This window comes from Scardinius erythrophthalmus (assembly GCF_964197995.2).
Source record: "Scardinius erythrophthalmus genome assembly, chromosome: 20".
Classification (NCBI taxonomy): domain Eukaryota; kingdom Metazoa; phylum Chordata; class Actinopteri; order Cypriniformes; family Leuciscidae; genus Scardinius; species Scardinius erythrophthalmus.
In genome coordinates, this window is record NC_138240.1 from 3,658,425 (window position 1) to 3,671,570 (window position 13,146).

Genomic DNA, 13,146 nt, shown 5'->3' on the forward strand with positions numbered 1-13,146 from the left:
TGGGTCAACATGTTGCTGTCTGGGTATATTTTAAATTTGGAATAATGTGCATGGAAGATCCATCCACAATGAGACCAGAAATGTTTATTAAGAGTGTAAATTTGCTCATTTGACTTCTTGTTGACTTCAAGTTCAAGCATCATAAAAGTAGGTCTACAATCTTAAAAATAAAACTGCTTTTGGAAATTTTTTCATAGAGCTATTGCATCTCTGCAAAAAAAAAAAGTAGTTTTATTTTTAAGATTTATTTTTAAGATTAAAGCTTTTTAAGATTTTAAGATCAACCATTTTTACTTGCATAAAGAGAATTTCAGTTAAAGGGGTGGTATAATGCCCTTTTCACAAGATGTAAAATGTGTCTTTGATGTCCCCAGAGTGTGTATGTGAAGTTTTAGCTCAAAATACCCCACATATATTTTTACATAGCATGTTAAAGTTGTCACTTTTTTAGGGTGAGCAAAAACACACAGTTTTTGTGTCCCTTTAAATGCAAATGAGCTGCTGCTCCCGGCACAGGGGGCGGAGCTTCAACAGCTTGTGTCATTTTACCTCACACAGACATGCACTGAAAATTTCAAAAACTTTTAGCCTTATATGTTCAACCCGGAGTCAGATGATGTCAACGGAGTCAATGATGGAGAGACTCAAGAAGAAGTGACAACATGTAGAATGCAACAAGACATCTCTGAATGGTTAGTTGATGAATGTATGTAGCTGATGTATAACGTTAGTTATCTTAGTCACTGATTAGCATATTCTGTCTTGATAATCTATAAATCGTGTTCAGTTTCGCTGAACCCAATCGGGGTTTATGTAAATTCTAGGGTTGGTGATGTCACTAACCCGGGAGAAATGTCCTTAAAAAGCAATTTCTTTAAAAGCAAATATCTCCCTTTGCTTTGAACTTTGAGCATTGTAACTTTGCAGATGTTGTTTATGCTCAAACAGCAACATTACTAAAGTTAGGAAGTTTTCTTAGAGAGAAGAACAGTCTGAATAACCTTTTTATTTAATCACAAAGAACCTTCCAGGTTCCATAGACGTTAAAGAGGCTATATGTAAATGTTTTCATGTATTAATCTTTTTAGCCTATTGCCAATGTGCGAACAGCTTGTAAAGAACTTAAAAAACGAGACCTTCACCAACGTCCTATGTTGTCAATGAAAGCCTGTAGCACAACCTAAGAAGTTGTGGTATCAGGCCCTGTAGAACTCAGAACGTTTTTGCCGGGAAAATCAAAATATTGTGACAGTTGGGAGCGCTCCCGCGAGAATCAATTCCGTTCAATGGCGCGTGAAATGAATGTTGTTCATTATGACAAAAGAGCTGTGCTGTACTGTCATGTGTCGTGCAAAGAAAAAATATTCATTCAAACTGTAGTTTCACACAGCCAGATCTATATATTCTATTTATAATCAATCTATCATAACAGAGTAATTTTAATTACCTCATCTCTCGACATGATGCCGGTGCAGAGCTGGTGCAAACATCCACATCGCTACGATCAAATGTTTTCTTCACTGCTGTTATATTTGTCCTGTGATTATGTTATTGAGAGGAAAGCCTGTGCAGCACATTTACATATTCATCTAAACGTCACTGTCAGCAGCGCGGGCGCCGTCTGGATGTTCGTTAAATGTATATCGCCGCACAGGTAGGCTATTTATTTCCAACTTCTTTTTACTCTTAGCGAAAAAAAAAAAAGTCTTCACCGTGGACACGTTTCAGTCTCTTGTACGTTACGTGTGGACGAGTGCGAAACTGCGAGCACGCCACGAGTAGTGAGTTGTTGACTGCAGTTCACTTAACGGCCAACGGTGTCGCTAATAACAAGTGCATGGGACATACACATATGACTTATGGTCTTCTGAAATCTTTGTGTGATTTTTATTTATTTATTTATTTAATTATTATTTTTTAAAATCAGCACATTAACTAGTTCACGGAAAATCCACTTTGTATATGTGGACATGCAAAAGAAATTGAATTCTAATCTACGTGTTTTGGATTAATTAAATAAACGTTTTATAAAAATTAACCATGGCTTTATTATGGTAAAATTGTAGTAATCATGTTTTTTTTTTTTGGGGGGGGGGGGGGCAGATTGATTACCCACAGTTTTAATAGGTTAAACTATTGTTAATTTGTGGTTACCATGGTTAAACTCTGCCTTATGTTTTTGATTTGTTTTATTTGTAGTAAAACCGGTTAACTTTCGTAAGGGTAATAAAAAGTCTCTTAAGAAGGGGACCAATAAAACAGCCCAATATAAATCTGTCTGCATATCTTAAGGGAAAGCAGGGAATTTTTTTCTTATCTTTTCCCTCATGCAAGTCTGTCTTGAATTTGTCATTGGTCTGACACACCAAGGTTGCACATTTCCTGGGTCTGGGTAACGCGGCATTCTCACGGGACTGAGATACGCTTCATTCAGGCCTTCGTGAGATCCGCTCCAAACATAGAGCACATGAGAAAGCCATCGCCCACAGAAACATGGCAACATGACAATCTCTGCCTAAAATTCCAGCCCTCGCTCGAGGGATTGTGTGTTTAGACCCCAGAGCACCATTTACCTCCATGATGATGATCATGGGCTCTGCGAATGGTGTGATTTATGTGTAGGCTACAAATCTATGTTTGTATATATCAACCTCAACATGCACATTACTGAAGTCAAAGATTTATCCTTGCAAATGATTGTTCGGCCACACATGTGGTGGTTACCATACACCAGATTTCTTATGGAAAATGCAAATCTAAATCAGCGTTACTCTCTCTTCTCAGCTGTGGTCTATAGAAAATGTTGAACAATTATTATCATTATTTATCATTATAATGCATCTGCCTCACAACTAGCCTATATAAAACCCACTTACTAATATGGTGCATTATTATTTAAAATAGATAAAAAAAGTTTTGGATTTACTTTGAAACAATTTTCTCTTTCACAGCGCAAATAATTCCGAAATGTAGAACTTTTGAGTGAAAGTTTTTTTTTTTTTTTTAAGAACTACAATAAATACTACAAAAATCTTTGATTTATTTATATAATTCAGAAAAATCACAAATAATTACAAAGAAACAGCTAGTAGACTAACACACTAAATTAAACGTAAAAGTTTGAAGTAGAAAGACTTTTAGTTTGCAAAATATACTCCAATATAAAAATCTCTTTTATTTACAAATTTGATAAATCATTTACAGTGTAGGCTAATTAACAGTCAGACATGGTTCACATTCAGAATTTAATGAATTGCAATTCAGTATGAAATGGACAACATGAATGTTAGAAAAATGGCTCAAGGACAAAACGATCCTCATTAAAGGTAAAAAAAGCTCTTAAACATCAGTTCTGGGGGCAAACGCGGCCCCTCGTTTTGAAGAAAAGTTCCTGGCTTACACCCACCTCCACTGCTAATAAATGAGTATTGTATGCAGAAGATCAGACAATAGCCCATCATGTAATGATCTATAGCGGCTTTTGCCGCAGGACAGCGGAGGAGAATTTAAAGACCTGTCAGGGTCATTAGTGTTGTAGTCCTGGAGCTGCGGGGGAAGACAGCGCCTGCTCAACATCACCCGACAGGAACTTTAAATGGGAGCTCATGTACATTTGCATCACTTTTCTGATGCCCTCTTATGTGGGAGGCTGAAATCCCCTCGTGCCCCTTCACTCTCCCTTTGCAAAGTGCCTTCAATTGAGCACACAAGAGCAAAATGTACCAAAAGTACTCATTATCACAATTTTAAAGACAACTTTGTCTAACAAGTGGTCATTTTGTACATGTAGGCTACTATGTTAAAATCATAGCTTTTTGAACAATGGTAATATGTTATTTGGACATGTGCTGTGACAATGCAATGGTTTTTAGAAAATGATAATACCATATTCTTTGAAGTAGCATGTGAATATCATGATTTATGAATATGGTATTCATTTGATACATGCATTGTCAAAATTGGCAGCCTGTAATTGTTTCCTTCAAAGAGCTATTTCTACCTGATTTAATACAAATTAGTTTTGTAGGTGTAAATGTATTTAGGTTGAATTGATTTGACTATTTTTTAAGTGTTGATTGTTTATCCACTCATAATTGGTTGTGTATTTTTATAATGATCCACACGCCAGATGTGAAGGAAGTGTATGGCTCTTTTTCTGACATACCACACCTCCTACTGTTCTAATGCGAGTATAACACACAGAGTGTCAACACTTTGGCTGTCATTTTTTGTATTATATATGCTCTGAATATCCAGACTATAGAAGACATTGTAATGTTGACTTGACAGCATTGTCAGTGTGCTGTAGATCAGTATTCTCAACCCTGTTACAGGAGGCACACCAACACTACAGGTTCTCTTTCATCATCTCGTTTCGAGATCCACCTATGGGAAGGGCATCCGTACCTGACCTCTGCAGAAGCATCCAATTGCACCAAGTCTGGCTAGACAGACAGAAGCGCGCAGCCAATGCCCGGTAAGGCCACACCCCTTACCTAGGCATATAACTTCTCCGCGCGCTGCTATTCCTCAGTTGACATTTGCTTCTCGCGATCTCTGCACTGACACAGTTCGGTTGGATTAACGTTACGCTGCTCACTTTCGAGTCTTCAGGAGGACATATCGCCTGATCAGCCTCCGCCAGACGTGAGTGACAGTCGTTTCTTCAGCCTATCCGCTGTGTTTTTTTTTGCATCCGGAGCCGCCCGCGCTCTCGCTGTCCTTCACCTGCTCCTCCTTACATGGCTGCCCGCCACAGATTTTTCAGAGTTCTTCACCGCTGGCCCACCCATGGCTATGTGACCGTCTAACCGCCGCTTCTCCGGGGAACAGCCTATCACGACGAGCCTGCCTGGCCGCGTGTGGTTCTCTCATCGCCGCTAAGGACCCTCTCCTTCTGCGCCGTCTGCTTGGGCTTTACACGCTCAAGAAGCTTTGAAGAACCCGGAGAATTGCGGTCATTGTAATTGCTGTCCATGTAACGTTAGCTTTTACTAAGCCGGCTTTTAGTTGCACGACCCAGCGCGCCGTGCTCGGCCTTTCTGACTCGGATGGAGGACACGGTGATGATGACGCGCTACCGGGGGACTCCCGGAGCGCCACCTCTCTAATAAAATATTTGAGCTGACATCAGCCCAATCCGCATTCCCTGAAGAGGACATATTCGCGGGAAAACCTCACTCTCGTTGACGAACCGGCCGGTTCCGATGACGGGGATGACGCGGTCCTTTTAACGTTCACTAGGCTAGCGCTCACGCGGCTTTGCCTCAGTAAAGTTACATCCTCCTGTAGTTGTGAGCGAGTGGCCGTTCGTCTCAACATTGTGTGGCCAGCCCCAGAGGTGGAAACAACTCTTAAAAACGTTTTTTCCAGCGTTCGCGAAGCTCATAGCACGGCTGTTAACACGGTCTTACGGGCCTTTATGTGTTACGACTACGTGTTGAGGCTTTCAATTTATGCCTTCCTAGGAAGGCGGCCCCGAACGCAAGCGGCCTGCCTGTTGTTCGACCGTTGGGAGTATCGAGCCCGCTTTCACGGGCCACGAGCCCTCCGGATTCTCTCCCGGTCCCGGAACCCCTGTCCAAAAGACACAGGGTCTCCCGCGGACGGTCGGTTAATCCCGTCTCGTGGCTGCCCAGCCCGTGTGTTTAGTGATGCTGTCGTGAGGAAAGTACAGTGTAACCACACCGCACGCACTTGGTTCCCCTCACCCAGTTATTAAAGGCTTCGGCCCCAGTGTTTTCCCAACACAAAACACACACATTACTAAACAACATATTTAACAAACGAATCAAATGAAGTCGTGCAGATTTATATATCTGCCAACATAGAGAGCAAATCTCTCTGATCCCATGCATGTCGCCCTGAGTCTGTCCACAGGAGGGCGCCATTGCCTCACAAATCAACCAGCTCGGCTCACACAGCTCAGTTGTGGCTGCCCAGCTCATGTGTTTTAGTGGACGTTACGTGTGGAAGGCTTCTGCCCCTGTGTTACCCAACACAAAACACACACATTACTAAACAACACATTTAACAAACGAATCAAATGAATTCGTGCAGATTTATATATCTGCCAACATAGAGAACAAATCTCTCTGATCCCATGCATGTCGCCCTGAGTCTGTCCACAAGAGGGCGCCATTGCCTCACAAATCAACCAGCTCGGCTCACACAGCTCAGTTGTGGCTGCCCAGCTCATGTGTTTTTAGTGGGCGTTGTGTGTGGAAGGCTTCGGCCCCTGTGTTCCCCAACACAAAACACACACATAACTAAATAACACTTTAAAACAAACAAATTAAATAAATCCGTTACAGAGAGAGTATCTCTCTCCGCGGATATTATTTTTCTGCCTGCACTTGAGACTGCCCAGTTCATGTGTTCAGGTGATGTGTGTTTTCCCCCCACTTAAAAATCAGGGGGCACTTTGTGAGGGAAAGTTTAGCACAGTGGACACCACACTATGTCCCCTTCACTCTGTCAATAAAGGCTTTCAGCCCCAGTGTTTGCCCAACACAAAACACACAAAGTTACAAATCAAATGAATACGTTTTGGAAAGAAGACCTCTCTCTGCAGAGAAAACGTCTCACTGCAGAGAGAGGAAATCCCTCTAAACCCCTGCATGTCGCCTCTAGTGTGCCCACTAGATGGCGCCTTTGCATCACAAATGAACCAGCGGGGCCCATGCAGCCCCGCTCCGGTCCGAGCGGGGGCGCTCTCGAGTCACGAAGCGGCTTGGCAAGCCGCTTCAGCGCACAAGTGGGTTTTGCGTACCGTAACCCAGGGATACAGGCTGCAGTTTGCAATATAACCTCCGCTTTTCACCGGTGTTCTCTCTTCTCACACAGAAGAAAACGCCTCACACATTCTGAAAGAGGAAATTTCCTCCCTCCTAAACAAGGGAGCGATTCAGATGGTGCCACCCAATCTGATAAACCATGGTTTTTATTCCTGGTATTTTCATTATCTAAAAGGCGTGGCGCCCCCCGCCCTATATTGGACCTTCAAGTGTTGAACAAACATTTGTCTAAATACAATTTCAGAATGTGACACAAGGCTCTCTCGCCCGTGCCATAAAGCAGAACGACTGGTTCACATCAGTCGATCAGAAAGATGCTTTCTTTCACATAAGCATCTACCCTCCACACAGGAAATATCTTCGTTTCGCCTACCAAGGCATTTGTTACGAATTCACAGTTCTTCCGTTCGGGCGCAATTTGAGTCCCCGAACTTTCTGTCTGTGTGCGGAGGCGGGCGTGGCGCCCCTGAGACTATCAGGGCTGAGAATTCTGATTTACATATACGATTGGCTCATCATAGCCAAATCGAAGGAGAAGGTGTCGCTGGACACCGGCCGGGTGCTCGCGCACATCACATCCCTCGGGTTCAAGGTGAATGCGAGCAAAAGCAATCTGACTCCCAGTCAGAATGTCATTTTCCTGGGCTTGGAATTGAACTCAGTCTCCATGCGAGCGCGTCTCTCTCAAGAGTGCGTTCGCTCACTGATGGACTGTCTGTCTCAGTTCAGAGAAGGGGCGAGAGTACAATATCGCACATGCCTCAGGCTGCAGGGTCTCATGGCTTCATCTATCCAAGTTGTGCCAATGGGTCTCCTGAGAATGAGAGCGTTCACGAAATGGGTTTTGTCACTACATTTCAGCCCGATTCACAATCTCTGCCGCTCTGTAACGGTGAGCCGTGCCTGCTCGGCGGCCCTGCGCCATTGGGAGAGCGAGAACTTTTATGCACGGGGAACCCCCCTTGGGACAGTTACGATGCGTAAAGTTGTGACGACAGATAATACCTTAACAGGCTGGGGAACCACCCAGGATGGCAGAATGCTGAACGGTCTGTGGCTGAGCAGACTACGTTCAGCGCACATTTACTATTTAGAGCTTTTACCATTTGGAAAGCTCTGAATCATTTTCTGCCTCGCCTGCAGGGACATCCCGTTCTAGTACGGTGCGATAATACCATGGCAGTGGCTTATACCAACCGTCAGGGTGGCATGCGCTCGTCGAAACTCCACGCTCTAGCTTACAGGCTTTTGATGTGGAGCAGACGGGTTTTTCTGTCATTACGCGTGACTCATGTTCTGGGCATTCTGAACAGAGGCGCGGATCTGCTATAGAGGGGAAACCCAATCTACGGGATTGGCGTCTTCACCCGCAGATAGTGAAGATGCTATGGATGAGATTTGGACAGGCAGCCATAGATCTTTTCGCCTTGCGCGAAAACCACCATTGTCCTATGTGCTTCTCGCTAAAGGACATGGACGCGCCCCTCGGGGCAGACACACTGGCCCACCCATGGCCCAAAGTGCAGCTGTATACTTTTTCTCCCCTGTGCCTGATAATTTCACACTGGCCAGGGTGAGAGAGCACAGCCTGTCTCTCATTCTGATAGCACCCAGGTGGCCCAAAGCCCCGTGGCTGGCAGAGATAATCCCTCTGTTATACGCCGAGCCATGGCGCCTCCCCCCTCGCACGGACATACTGTCCCAAGCTAAAGGTGAGATTTACCACCCCCACCCGGATAGGGTGGCCCTCTGGGCCTGGCCCGTGAGAGGACGAACCTAAATGCACTGGGGCTCCCGCCTTGTGTAATCGCCACTACTCAGAATGCCAGGGCCGTTTCCACACGATCCCTAAATGGCTGTAAGTGGTAAGTGTTCAAAGGGTGGTGTGATGGGCGTGGTCTCACATTTTATCAGTGCTCGGTGCCTGATATTTTGTGTTTCATGCAAGACCTTATGGAAAGAGGCAGGTTCTTTTCCACCATTAAGGTCTACCTGGCTGCGATTTCAGCCTATCATGTGGGTTTTGTGGGCTCCACCGTCACACCCTCTAACCCGCAGTTTTATGAAGGGTGCACGCCGCTCTTTGCTGGTCATCAGGAGATCTGTTCCAGAGTGGGACCTCTCCATGGTGCTGGAAGCACGGCCTCTGTATTTTTTGAGCCTCTGGGGAGTATTTCCCTTAAGCTGCTGTCCCTCAAGACAGCTTTGCTCTTGGCCTTGGCATCTGCTAAACGGGTCAGTGAGCTATATGCACTCTTGGTTCACCCCTCGTGCCAAATTCTCCCTAAGTGGAGATAGGGTTTCCCTTAAGCCTAACCCGGCCGTCATGCCGAAATGCTTCCCTGCGTTCACTTCAGAGGTTTTGGAGCTATCCGCTTTTCACCCTCCACCTTTTTGCCTCCCCGGAGGATCAGGGGCTGAATGCTCTGTGTCTCGTCCGTGCTCTGCAAGCATATGACCAGGACCAGTGCTTTCCGCAAGAGCTCTTTGTTTCAAGGGCTCCCCCCGCACAAAGGGGAGTCCCATTTCAAAGCAGTGCCTCTAACATTGGCTTGTGGACGCTATACTATGGCTTATGAAGCAAAGGGAGTGCAGCCCCTAGGGGGCATCAGAGCTCATTCCACAAGGGGCTTAGCCCCCTCTTGGGCTTTGTTCAGGGGAGTGCCACTGCAGGACATCTGCTCCGCGGCCAGTTGGGCCTCTCCTCATACCTTTGAGCGTTACTACCGGTTGGATGTCACCAGAACCTCGGTGGCACACTCGGTCCTAGGGGTAGGGTCCTCTTAGCCCTTTCCCACAGCCCCGTTGGGTTAACCAACAAGGAGTGAATAGGCCGGCTGGCCATGTTCATTCCTGTTACCAAGCATTCGCATTCCTTCTTGGGTTTAGCCATGTGCATTGGTGGTGTGGGGGCCATTATCATGTATGTGTCTCATGCATGTTTCATGCCCTGCTTGTCCACAGCAGTTTAGCGTGGCATCACCCTTGCAGGGTCATGTTTGTGGGACGTGTCAGGCACTGCCTCTCTGAGGTGACCGTCCTTCTCTGGCCTTCAGAACCTCACTGTGAGTGTATTGGGCAATCGGGGAGCTGTCCATGTCTCTCCCATAGGTGGATCTCGAAACGAGATGATGAAAGAGAACAATAGGTTACTGTCGTAACCCCGGTTCTCTGAAACATCGAGTGGAGAGATCCACCAGCGTTGCCCCGCTTGCCGCACGAGAAGCGAATATACTTACTGAGGAATAGCAGCGCGCGGAGAAGTTATATGCCTAGGTAAGGGGTGTGGCCTTACCGGGCATTGGCTGCGCGCTTCTGTCTGTCTAGCCAGACTTGGTGCAATTGGATGCTTCTGCAGAGGTCAGGTACGGATGCCCTTCCCATAGGTGGATCTCTCCACTCGATGTTTCAGAGAACCGGGGTTACGACAGTAACCTATTGTTTTCCAACTCTTCCCAACCAAACACACCTGATTCAACTCATCAGATCGTTAGTAAAGAGTTCAAGACCAGAAATCGACGCATCCAAAATGTGCACTGTTGGTGAGCCTACGGGGTTGAGAAAGACTGTGAAAGTGGAGAAAAAGGTGAAACAAGACCAACTAAAGAGGCCTAATAATAAATAAAGTAAAATAAAAAATAAAATGACAGGAGAGTTGGTTATAGAGCTGCTGACTTGTTCCCTCGCTCGCTGCCTTATCAGGTAATGACTTTGCAGGCAGTGTTTGCGCACAGAGGTTCCTCTCGAAAATGATTGCAGAGTGTAATGGTTTAATATCTAGGCTACAGCAAAATAGAGCGAGCTGGTGAATGTTTAATTACTATAATTCATTTTGCGCAAATGACATCATAAGTGGAAAACGTTGATCAAAAATGTACTTACACACAAACCGACCACCAGCCGCAACTTTCAGACGCCATCTTTATTTTTCTAGCTAAACTCTAACAGAATGGAAAGCACTAGATCGTGGGATATCAAAGGCAGTGATGGAGACTTTGCTGCCTTCAAAAATCGATCAGATGAAGGCATCTCAGGAGACTGGAAGTGAAATGAACAGGTGAGTGATCAGGTGGCCAATAATGTCGATACTTGAAGGCTGCATTCAAAATCGCATACTTCCCTACTATATTGTAGGCGAAAAACAGTATGTGACAAAAGAAGTAAGAGTAGTCAAACAGCCCTCGGATGACCTACTACTTTGGCTAGATTCTGAAGTGCGCATAGCCTACAATGATTTGTGAATGGCACTGAAGTGACGCAACTGATGCTGGTAAATCACATGATAATGACAACATGGCGTATCTAGTAAACATTCATACTACATAGAACACTTTTTATTATCGGTCATGAAGGAACTACCTACTCAAGAGAGTATGCGATTTAACTGGTATCTATCTATCTATCTATCTATCTATCTATCTATCTATCTATCTATCTATCTATCTATCTATCATCTATCAGCATAATTGTAAAATATGGAGTGAAAACAGTATCAAAACATCTCACAAATGCGAGATCACAACATGACTTTTCTTAATTAAAACCCCAGGCACAGGGTAATTCATAAAAATCAGTATGCGTATGATATGAAAGCTGTCTCAAAACAAAGATTTAAAAAAACTGAAGTACAAATACTTCATGTATGTAAATAATGTGTTAGACAATGGACAAGCTGTACAGGTTTTGTTCAACAACTGCATTTTATTGTAACAATCAAAGACATGAAGAATGATGAATTCTGTACATATCTTCCATGAGAAATGTTCAGCTTGTCATAACACTCACAGACATTAATCAAGAACTGTATCACTTGGTGAATAGGCAGGCAAGACGATTTATAAAAACAAAGCAGAACTGCAACGTAAGAAAATCATTGTGACCAAACGTTTAACTCAGACTAACACTGATCAACCTTACGCATGCCGGACGATCCGTTTGAGAGACAGAGTCACTGCAACCTTCAAAATGTCCTCACGGTAAAGGGGTTGTGGCTGTGACGTCACAAGAAACGGGTACGAATTAAACCCCCGGTGAGAAGAGGCTACCAGGGCAATGCTCCAACACGGCATGGCTGTCGTATCGAATCAGCATCCATGCCGAGCGATCGGGACCATTGCTATGGTGACCGCCTTCATCCTAAACTCAAATGAAAGGGTGAAAAACAGCAGCTCTCTCTCGATCTACTGTTCGCCCAGGGGGTTTTCTATTATTTTCCACTTGTATTGTTGTAGGGCCTATTCTTTCTGGTGAGACCCCCTTTGTGTAAACAGTGGGACAAAGTAGGAACGGACAGTTTGACATTTACAGAGAAAAATGAGTGAATTCAAATCACACCAAAACCCCACATGACTGCGCACCACGGCCAAGAACACCACTGTTAGGCTTTTCTCTCTTTTTTTTTTTTTGTTTGTTGTTGCTCTAAAACGTCTCAAGAACTGCAGTTACATAACGAGAAAATAAAGAAGTGCAAAGAACGTGAGGAAGACAAACATCAGGGATTTCAGGGAGCGGTGTAACACTGACCTGAAACCAAATCATGACATACATACAAAAAGAATCAAACTATTGAGTTCATTTTAAAACAACATTTCTAAAAACGTTTAACAAATCAGGCTTTTGTGGAAAAGTTGACACTTTTGCAAAAAATGTAAAATACAAATGTGGTTTGCATCCTAAACAATAAATAACTCATCGACTCTTCCTACAAGGAAAAACAACAAATCATCAAAATGGCGACAGCACGTTTAATACTAAACGATACAGAGTTTTGTGCCGTTCTTTTCCAGAATGCAAACGAATAAAAACATTTAAGTATGGAGGCAAATGACGGATACAGTACTAGTTCCTGTTCTTTGAACGCAGCTTACTTGGTTAGCCGGAAAAGTTTCAGAAACACTTGGCAAAAAAAACACAAATTTTCTTTCTTCGAAGCATGCATTGCATGTTTACGTCATTTATCAAGGCGGAAATAAATAATTCATTTTGCATTTTAATCTAATTGCATGTAAAACAAAAAAAAAATCCTAATTTAGTCACTGATCAAAGAAGAAAATTACAAAACAAATGCTATTATTTCCAGTTCATTCGTCACATGTGAAATGGAAGGTTGCATTGCATTATGGGATACAGTACACAGTGCAATATGCTCTGTTGCATACTGCACATTTTGCAAAATGTAGTAGGTCGTTCGGCGCACACAGAAAACTCTCATACTATGAACAGTATACATACTGAAAAATTAGTATGCTAGTATAGTGTTTTCCGAACATTGCAACATATGCCAACTATTCCAGAGCATAAGGCCAAGTCATCCTGAAACGTATTCATCAAAGTAGCACACACTCAAAGA